The sequence below is a fragment of the Arachis stenosperma genome, chromosome 3 (genome assembly GCF_014773155.1).
Source record: "Arachis stenosperma cultivar V10309 chromosome 3, arast.V10309.gnm1.PFL2, whole genome shotgun sequence".
In the NCBI taxonomy this organism is placed as follows: domain Eukaryota; kingdom Viridiplantae; phylum Streptophyta; class Magnoliopsida; order Fabales; family Fabaceae; genus Arachis; species Arachis stenosperma.
In genome coordinates this window covers 36,061,566-36,072,244 of record NC_080379.1, presented here as the reverse complement: position 1 = coordinate 36,072,244, position 10,679 = coordinate 36,061,566, and the positions used below count along the sequence as shown (strand labels likewise).

Sequence of the window (10,679 nt, the reverse complement as noted above, 5' to 3'; positions counted from 1 at the left end):
CTACAAATTGAAGGAACTACAAGAAGGTAAGATATAGTGTTGGGTGTATATTTGGTTACAGTTTGGGTGTATATTGCTCGTGTTGGGGTGTATATTTTGACGATTGATCCAGGACTAGTTTTTTTATATCATGATTAAATTTATGTACCGTGCAGCACTCCTGAACCCCCCCAACAACTTGAAGAGACCACACCTACGGTTCCCCCAGCTCCATCTAAAATGTAAGTTCATCAAAGTAAAATCAATGTTTGGTTATCGTCCGTATATTCTTATTCTTATAATACGTTATACATGATCACGCAGTAATCCAGCCCCAGAAGATGCTGAGGCGTTGATGATGATGGCACGGACAGCATCGTATATTCCTAAAGCAGATCCGTTGCTATCATTCAGCCTTGGCTTGACTGATTCAAGCCAAGAAGAAGCAACAACGCAGGAGGGGGCATCAACGCAAGAAGGAGGGATGCAAAAAACTCCAGAAACCCCAAAGCTGCTAGAACAATTAGGGGATTTGGTGGAAAAAATAGCAAACAGTGGGGTGAAAGCAGAAAGTAAAAGTCCACAAATTCAAAAGGAGTGTGGCGGAGAAAGTTCTCAGAAGTTTGAAACTCCTGTGAGAATAAATCAGAATACGGCTGAGATGAAAGAGAAGTGCTACATCTGGGGGACACGATTGAAGAAATACGCAGATGGCAGAACTAATAAGTTTGACAATGTGTGCACTCTGATTGCCCAAGATAAATACATTTTGACAAGAATGCACCTTGCATCACTCAAAGCAGAAAGTCATATAGAAGCTGAGGTAATATTAGAATAACATTAATGTTTTTACACCAAAGTTAACTGCAATGTTTTTAATGTAAATTGATTTCGGCATATTTTTCTAGATTGTATCTGCCATGTGCCTCATCCTCAACCAGAAAAATGATAAAAGATTTCAAGAAGAAGTATACTGTCTCCCCCTGAAATTGTGGTAAGTTTTACTTCTACGAATTTTGGGTGTATTTTTTGTATTCCTTAGGGTGTATTTTGTTTGATCAACTGGGTCTATTTTGTACTCATTTGGGTGTATTTTTACGTTCAATTGGGTGTAAGTTGTGTATTCATTTGGGTGTAAGTTGTTTATTCATTTGGGTTTATTTAAAGTATTCAGTTGGGTGTATTTTCAATATTTCATTTATTGTTTCACAATTGTTGCAGAACATGGCCATTGCGAAGCATCCAAAGGGGGAATTCATATCACCTAAAACCAATAAAGAATTCAGGGTGGAAGACTACCCAATGTTTATTCCCTTCATAGATGCAAAAAAATTAACATCACATCGATATGTAAGTTTTCATTTGTAAAATTTGTTAGTACCATTCTTTACTTATATGCCAAATAAAATAAAACACTGTTGAAATATCGCCATGCTTTAGATTTATGCACCTGTTTGCCGCTCAAACCATTGGTGGTTATGGCTGATTGATACAAGAAAGCAAAGATTTTATATACTCGACCCGATACACACGAAATGCCCAACCGATGACAGAAAGGAGCTTAATAAATTCATTATAAGTTGGCTCTGTGTTCTTTATTTTAATAGTTAGGTGTATTTCAATTCAATATAAGGTGTATGTATGTTTTGCTTTGGGTGTAATGTTCTCCTTTGGGTGTATTACTGATTTGTTTTGTTTTTTAAGGGATATGTTATTTCAAGAATGAGAGTATATGCTGGCGGGGAACCTCTGAAGAGAAAGGAGAAGGAGAAGGAAATTAGAGCACCATACGTTAACATCTCAGGCCAAAAGACAAGGTATAAATTTGTGACTCTGAACATTAAACTTTCCTAAATGATATTTGTAATTTATTTTCTTCGTTTTCAGCTATGACTGTGCTATTTATGTTATGAAGTGGCTTGAGTTAATTGAGCCCGAAAACATTAAAAGGGCGAAGTATGAGTGGGATAATTGGACACAGATAACTGTCTTTAAAACTATATAACTCTGTATTACTTTACTGAATTAATATTGTTATTTAAACAAAATATACTTTTTAATTGTAAGATGAGGTGGACCACTATAGAGTAGAATATGCTTCCCGGATACTATTCAGTGAAATGAATAAAGACAGAGCTAAAGCAATTAGAGGGAGTAATGCAATAAGACTGTCCAGGCCATCCTCAGTATTATTGAGTCCATTTTGTCAGATAGATTCTAATGATATAGAAATTGAGTAATGTAACTGCTAGCTAGTTTGTAAATTGAACACATTGTGTAAAAATTTGCCAATTATAAACAATTTCTTTTCAATGAAATTTTTTTGCGTAGTTAAACTGTCTGTGCTGTTAAACTGTCTGTGCTGTATTCAAAAGCTCTGTATTATAGGTGGTAAAATATGAAGGAAAACATCAAACCAGATATAAACAAATTATAAAATATTACACCCAACGAAAGTTTAATATACACCCAAGATTGCTTAATATACACCCAAACTTCTATCCCCCTAAACCCTGAACCCAAAACCCTAAAAACCATAAAACCCTAAACCCTAAAACCCTAAACCCTAAAAACCAAAACCCTAAAACCCTAAAAACCATTGATGAGCGGATAATTTATACGCTTTTTGGCATTGTTTCTAGGTAGTTTTTAGTAAGTTCAAGCTACTTTTAGGGATGTTTTCATTAGTTTTTATGTTAAATTCACATTTCTGGACTTTACTATGAGTTTGTGTGTTTTTTTGTGATTTCAGGTAATTTCTGGCTGAAATTGAGGGACTTGAGCAAAACTCTGAAAGGAGGCTGACAAAGGACTGCTGATGCTGTTGGAATCTGACCTCCCTGCACTCGAAATGGATTTTCTGGAGCTACAGAACTCCAAATGGCGCGCTCTCAACGGCGTTGGAAAGTAGACATATATAATAGTTCATATTTTATTCGGGAATTGATGACGTAAACTGGCGCTCAACACCAGTTCCATGTTGCTGTCTGGAGTCAAACGCCAGAAACACGTCACGACCCGGAGTTGAACGCCCAAAACACGTTACAACTTGGTGTTCAACTCCAAGAGAAGCCTTAGCTCGTGGATAGATCAAGCTCATTCCAAACATACACCAAGTGGGCCCCAGAAGTGGATTTATGCATCAATTACTTACTCATGTAAACCCTAGTAGCTAGTTTATTATAAATAGGACTTTTTACTAGTGTATTAGACATCTCTGGACGCCTAGTCCTTAGACCATGGGGGCAGGCCATTCGGCCATGCCTGAACCTTTCACTTATGTATTTTCAACGGTGGAGTTTCTACACACCATAGGTTAAGGGTGTGGAGCTCTGATGTACCTCAAGTTTTAATGCAATTACTACTATTTTCTATTCAATTCTCTTTATTCCTATTCTAAGATATTCGTTGCACTACAACTTGATGAATGTGATGATCCGTGACACTCATCATCATTCTCACCTATGAACGCGCGTGATTGACAACCACTTCCGTTCTACCTTAGGCCGAGCACATATCTCTTGGATTCCTTAATCAGAATCTTCGTGGTATAAGCTAGAATTGATGGCGGCATTCATGGGAATCCGGAAAGTCTAACCTTGTCTCTGGTATTTCGAGTAGGATTCCGGGATTGAATGATTGTGACGAGCTTCAAACTTCTGAAGGCTGGGCATTAGTGACAGACGCAAAAGAATCAAGGGATTCTATTCCAACCTGATTGAGAACCGACAGATGATTAGCCGTGCTGTGACAGAGCATTTGGACCTTTTTCACTGAGAGGATGGGATGTAGCCATTGACAACGGTGATGCCCTACATACAGCTTGCCATGGAAAGGAGTAAGAAGGATTGAAGGAAGAAGTAGAAAAGTAGAAAAAGAAAGGGCACAGTATCTCCATACGCTTATCTGAAATTCCCACCATTAATTTACATAAGTATTTCTATCCTATGTTATTTATCTTTATTTCCTATTTATTAATTATTATTATTCGAAAATCCATAATCAATTATAATCCACCTGACTGAGATTTACAAGACGACCATAGCTTGCTTCATACCAACAATCTCTGTGGGATCGACCCTTACTCACGTAAGGTATTACTTGGATGACCCAGTACACTTGCTGGTTAAGTTGAACGGAGTTGTGTCCACACATAGCATAGAGCCACAATAATGATTCCGTACAATAACAAAGAGACCAACTTTGATGATCACAATTTCGTCCACCAAGGTTTACAACACCAAACTTAAATTGTTGCTTGTCCCCAAGCAACTGAAAATCAAATAAGATAAAAGAAGAGAATATACTATAAATTCCAAAATATCAATGAATATTAATTTCAATTAGATGAGCGGGACTTGTAGCTTTTTGCTTCTGAACAGTTTTGGCATCTCACTTTTTCCTTTGAAGTTCAGAATGATTGGCTTCTCTAGGAACTTAGAATTTCGGATAGTGTTATTGACTTTCCTAGTTAAGTATGTTGATTCTTGAACACAGCTACTTATGAGTCTTGGCCGTGGCCCTAAGCACTTTGTTTTCCAATATTACCACCGGATACATAAATGCCACAGACACATGACTGGGTGAACCTTTTCAGATTGTGACTCAGCTTTGCTAGAGTCCCCAGTTAGAGGTGTCCAGAGCTCTTAAGCACACTCTTTTTGCTTTGGATCACGACTTTAACCACTCAGTCTCAAGCTTTTCACTTGGATCTACATTTCACAAGCATATGGTTAGGGATAGCTTGATTTAGCCGCTTAGGCCTGGATTTTATTTCCTTGGGCCCTCCTATCCACTGATGCTCAAAGCCTTGGATCCTTTTTACCCTTGCCTTTTGGTTTTAAGGGCTATTGGCTTTTTCTGCTTGCTTTTTCTTTTTCTTTCTATATTTTTTTTCGCAAGCTTTTGCTTTTTCACTGCTTTTTCTTGCTTCAAGAATCAATTTCATAATTTTTCAGATTATCAATAACATTTCTCTTTGTTCATCATTCTTTCAAGAGCCAACAGTTTTAACATTCATAAACAACAAGATAAAAAATATGCACTGTTCAAGCATTCATTCAAAAAACAAAAAGTATTGTCACCACATCAATATAATTGAACTAAATTCAAGGATAAATTCGAAATTCATGTACTTCTTGTTCTTTTGAATTAAAAACATTTTTCATTTAAGAGAGGTGAAGGATTAATGGAATTATTTATAACTTTAAGACATAGTTACTAAACACTAATGATCATGAAGTAGAGACACAAAACATAAATGAACACAACATAAAAATCGAAAAGCAGAAAGAAATAAGAACAAGGAATGAATCCACCTTAGTGGCGTCTTCTTCTTGAAGGACCAACAATGTCCTTAAGCTCTTCTATGTCCCTTCCTTGCCTTTGTTGCTCCTCCCTCATTGCTCTTTGATCTTCTCTTATTTCATGAAGAATGATGGAGTGCTCATGATGTTTCACCCTTAATTGTTCCACATTGTAGCTCAAATCTTCTAAGAAAGTGTTGAGTTGTTCCCAATAGTTGTTGGGAGGAAAGTGCATCCCTTGAGGCATCTCAGGGATTTCTTGATGATGAGCTTCCTCATGCATCTCTTGAGATCCGTGGAGGGTCTCTCTTGCTTGCTCCATCCTCTTCTTGGTGATGGGCTTATCCTCTTCAATGAGGATGTCTCCTTCTATGATAACTCTATCTGAGTAACATAGATGGCAAATAAGGTGAGGAAAAGCTAGCCTTGCCATGGTGGAGGGCTTTTCGGCTATTTTGTAGATTTCATTGGAGATGACTTCATGAACTTCTACTTCCTCTCCAATCATGATGCTATGAATCATGATAACCCGATTCACAGTAACTTCAGATCGGTTGCTAGTGGGAATGATGGAGCGTTGAATGAACTCCAACCATCCTCTAGCCATAGGCTTGAGGTCCAGTCTTCTCAGTTGAACTGGCTTGCCTTTGGAGTCTCTTTTTCATTGAGCTCCTTCCACACATATGTCCATGAGGACTTGGTCCAACCTTTGATTAAAGTTGACCCTTCTAGTGTAGGGGCATTCATCTCCTTGCATCATGGGCAAGTGGAACGTCAACCTCACATTTTTCGGACTAAAATCTAAGTATTTCCCCCGAACCATTGTGAGATAATTCTTTGGACTCGGGTTCATACTTTGATCATGGTTCTTAGTGATCCATGCATTGGCATAGAATTCTTGAACCATTAAGATTCTGACTTGTTACATGGGGTTGGTTATGACTTCCCAACCTCTTCTTCGGATCTCATGTCAGATCTCCGGATACTCATTTTTCTTGAGCTTGAATGGGACCTCCGGGATCACCTTCTTCTTTGCCACAACATCATAGAAGTGGTCTTGATGGCTTTTAGAGATGAATCTTTCCATCTCCCATGACTCGGAGGTGGAAGCTTTTGTCTTCCCTTTTCCTTTTCTAGAGGATTCTCCAGCCTTAGGTGCCATTGATGGTAATGGAAAACAAAAAAGATTATGCTTTGACCACACCAAACTTAAAATATTGCTCGCCCTCGAGCAAGAGAAGAAAGAAAAAAAGAAGAAGAAGAAAATATGGAGGAGAGTGAGGGGAGATGGATTCGGCCAAGGTATAGAAGAGGGGGTTTTGTTGTGTGGAAATGAAGTAGAATGGAAGGGTATATATAGGGAGGGGAGAGGGTGTAGTTTCGATCATTTAGGGTGGGTTTGGGTGGGAAAGTGTTTTTGAATTTTGAAGGTAGGTGGGGTTTATGGGGAAGAGTGGATGGATGTGAGTGGTGAAGGGGGTAATTGGGAAGAGAGATTGAAGTTGTTGGGAAGTGTGTTTTGGGGAAGAGTGTTATAGGATTAGGAGGTAAGGTGGGAATATGTTAGGTGGGATCCTGTGGGGTCCACAGATCCTGAGATGATTCTGTAGGGTCCACAGATCCTGAGGTGTCAAGGATTTACATCCCTGCACCAATTAGGCATGTAGAATGCCTTTGCACACCATTCTGGCGTTTAAACGCAGAGATGATGCACACTCTGGGCGTTCAACACCCATGTGTAGCATGTTTCTGGCGTTGAACGCCAGTTCCATGCTTGTTACTGGCGTTCAGCGCCAGCTTTCCTCAAGGCACATTCTTGGCGTTCAAACGCCAGAATGTTGCTTGTTTCTGGCGTTCAGCGCCAGATTCATGCTCTGTTCTGGCGTTGAACGCCAGCCAGATGCTCCTTACTGGCGTTGAACACCAGTATGTCCTCCCTCTAGGGTGTGATTTTTCTTCTGCTATTTTTCATTCTATTTTTAATTTTTATATTTTTTTCGTGACTCCACATGATCATGTACCTAATAAAACACAAAATAACAATAAAATAAAATAAAAATTAGATAAATAAAAAATTGGGTTGCCTCCCAACAAGCGCTCTTTTAATGTCATTAGCTTGACAGTGGGCTCTCATGGAGCCACAAAGGTGATCAGGTCAATGTTGTATAGTCCCAACACCAAACTTAGAGTTTGGATATGGGGTCTTAACACCAAACTTAGAGTTTGGTTGTGGCCTCCCAACACCAAACTTAGAGTTTGACTGTGGGGGCTCTTCTTGACTCTGTACTGAGAGAAGCTCTTGATGCTTACTCTCTTTTGTCACAGAGGGATGGCCATGTGCCTTAAACACAAGGTAGTCCCCATTCAATTGAACGACTAATTCACCTCTGTTGACATCTATCATAGCTCCTACTGTGGCTAGGAAAGGTCCTCCAAGGATGATGCACTCATCCTCTTCCTTCCTAGTGTCTAAGATTATGAAATCAGCAGGGATGTAAAAGCCTTCAACCTTTACTAACACGTCCTCTACTAATCCATAAGCTTGTCTCAATGACTTGTCTGCCAATTGTAATGAGAACAAGGTAGGTTGTACCTCAATGATCCCCAGCTTCTCCATTACAGAGAGTGGCATAAGATTTATCCCTGACCCCAGATCACATAGAGCTTTTTCAAAGGTCATGGTGCCTATGGTACAAGGTATTAAGAACTTGCCAGGATCTTGTCTCTTTTGAGGTAAAATTTGCTGAATCCCGGTATCTAGTTCACTAATGAGCAAGGAAGGTTCACTTTCCAAAGTCTCATTACCAAACAACTTGGCATTCAGCTTCATGATAGCTCCTAAATATTGAGCAACATGCTCTCCAGTCACATCTTCATCCTCTTCAGAGGAAGAATAGTCTTCAGAACTCATGAATGGCAGAAGGAAATTTAATGGAATCTCTATGATCTCTATATGAGCCTCAGATTCCTTTGGATCCTTAATAGAAAACTCCCTCTTGTTTGAGAGACGTCCCAGGAGGTCTTCCTCACTAGTATTTTCGTCCTCCTCCTCCCTTGTGCATTCGGCCATATTGATTACATCAATGGCCTTGCACTCTCCTTTTGGATTCTCTTTTGTATTGCTTGGGAGAATACTGGGAGGAGTTTCAATGACTTTCTTACTCAGTTGGCCCACTTGTGCCTCCAGATTTCTGATGGAGGATCTTGTTTCACTCATGAAATCGAAAGTGGCTTTTGACAGATCAGAGACTAAATTTGCTAAATTAGAGGAGCTTTGTTCAGAATTCTCTGTCTGTTATTACTGAGCCTATTTCTTCCACCATTATTAAAGCCTTGTTGAGGCTTTTGTTGATCCTTCCATGAGAAATTTGGGTGATTTCTCCATGATGAGTTATAGGTGTTTCCATAAGGTTCACCCATGTAATTTACCTCTGCTATTGCAGGGTTCTCAGGATCATAAGCTTCTTTAGAAGCTGCCTCTTTAGTACTGTTGGATGCATTTTGCCATCCATTCAGACTTTGAGAGATCATGTTGACTTGCTGAGTCAACACTTTGTTCTGAGCCAATATGGCATTCAGAGCATCAATTTCAAGAACTCCCTTCCTATGAAGCATCCCATTATTCACGGAATTCCTCTCAGAAGTGTACATGAATTGGTTATTTGCAACCATGTCAATGAGTTCTTGAGCTTCTGCAGGTGTTTTCTTTAGGTGAATGGATCCACCTGCAGAATGGTCCAATGACATTTTCAAAAACTCAGATAGACCATAATAGAATATATCTAATATGGTCCATTCTGAAAACATGTCAGATGGACACCTTTTGGTCAACTGCTTGTATCTTTCCCAAGCTTCATAGAGGGATTCACCATCTTTTTGTTTGAAGGTCTGAACATCCACTCTAAGCTTGCTCAAATTTTGAGGAGGAAAGAATTTATCCAAGAAAGCCGTGACCAGCTTATCCCAGGAGTCCAGGCTATCTTTAGGTTGTGAGTCCAACCATATTCTAGCTCTGTCTCTTACAGCAAAAGGGAAAAGCATGAGCCTGTAGATTTCAGGATCTACTCCATTTGTCTTAACAATCTCACAAATCTGCAAGAACTCAGTTAAAAACTGGTAAAGATCTTCAGATGGAAGTCCATAAAACTTGTAGTTCTGTTGCATTAAAGCAACTAGTTGAGGTTTAAACTCAAAATTGTTGGCTCCAATGGCAGGAATGGAGATGCTTCTTCCATCAAATTTGGATGTTAGTTTTGTGAAGTCACCAAGCATTCTCCTTGCATTATTGTTGTTGGGTTCGGCTGCCATCTCCTTCTCTTGTTCGAAATTTTCTGAAAGGTTGTTTCTGGATTGTTGTAATTTTGCTTCTCTTAGTTTCCTCTTCAGAGTCCTTTCAGGTTCTGGATCAGCTTCAACAAGAGTGCCTTTTTCCTTATTCCTGCTCATATGACAGAGAAGAGAAAAAGAAAAAAAGAAAGAGGAATCCTCTATGTCACAGCAAAGAGGATCCTTATTATTAGTAGAAGAAGAAAGGGGATAATAGAAGGAGAGGGATGAATAGTCTGTATAAAGAGTAAGGATAGGGGAGGTGATAAGAGATGTAGAGAAGTGTTAGTAAGTAAATAAATAGAAAAAGATGAGAGAGGGATTTTCGAAAATATTTTTGAAAAGGAGTTAGTTATTTTCGAAAATTAAAGATAAGATATAATTAAAAATTAAAATTTAAAACAATTAAAAAGAATTTTTGAAAAAGAGAGAGGTATTTTCGAAAATTAGAGAGAGAAAAGTAGTTAGGTATTTTTGAAAAAGATAAGAAACAAACAAAAAGTCAAATAGTTAGTTGAAAAATATATTAAAATCAAATTTGAAAAGATTAGAAGATAAGAAGTTAGATAAGATATTTTGAAATCAAATTTTGAAAAAGATAAAATTTTTGAAAAAGATATGATAAAAGATAAAAAGATTTAATTTAAAAATTTAAAATTACTTACTTCACTAACAAGAAACTACAAGATAAGATTCTAGAACTTAAAGTTTGAATCTTTCTTAACAGGAAAGTAACAAACTTCAAATTTTTGAATCAATCACATTAATTGTTAGTGAGTTTTCGAAAATTTGATATAAAGATAAGAAAAAGATTTTGAAAATAATTTGAAAAAAAAAGAATTTAAAAAGATAAGATTTTTAAAATTGAAATTTTGACTTGACTTGTAAGAAACAACTAATTTTAAAGATTTTTGACTAAGTCAACTCAAATTTTCGAAAATTTGGAGAGAAATAAGGAAAAGATATATTTTTTATTTTTGAATTTTTAATTATGAGAGAGAAAAACATAAACATGACCCAAAACATGAAAGTTTTGGATCAAAACACAAGATGCATGCAAGAACACTA

The 10,679-nt window shown here is 37.8% G+C and overlaps 1 non-coding gene across 1 annotated transcript; it reads left to right on the top strand.

The window, feature by feature from the left end:
• Positions 1-9,090: 9,090 nt before the first annotated feature.
• LOC130971368 (small nucleolar RNA R71) lies at positions 9,091-9,194 on the top strand. The gene has a single exon (XR_009082591.1). It is a non-coding gene; the product is annotated as a small nucleolar RNA R71 (small nucleolar RNA).
• The last annotated feature ends 1,485 nt before the right edge of the window (positions 9,195-10,679 follow it).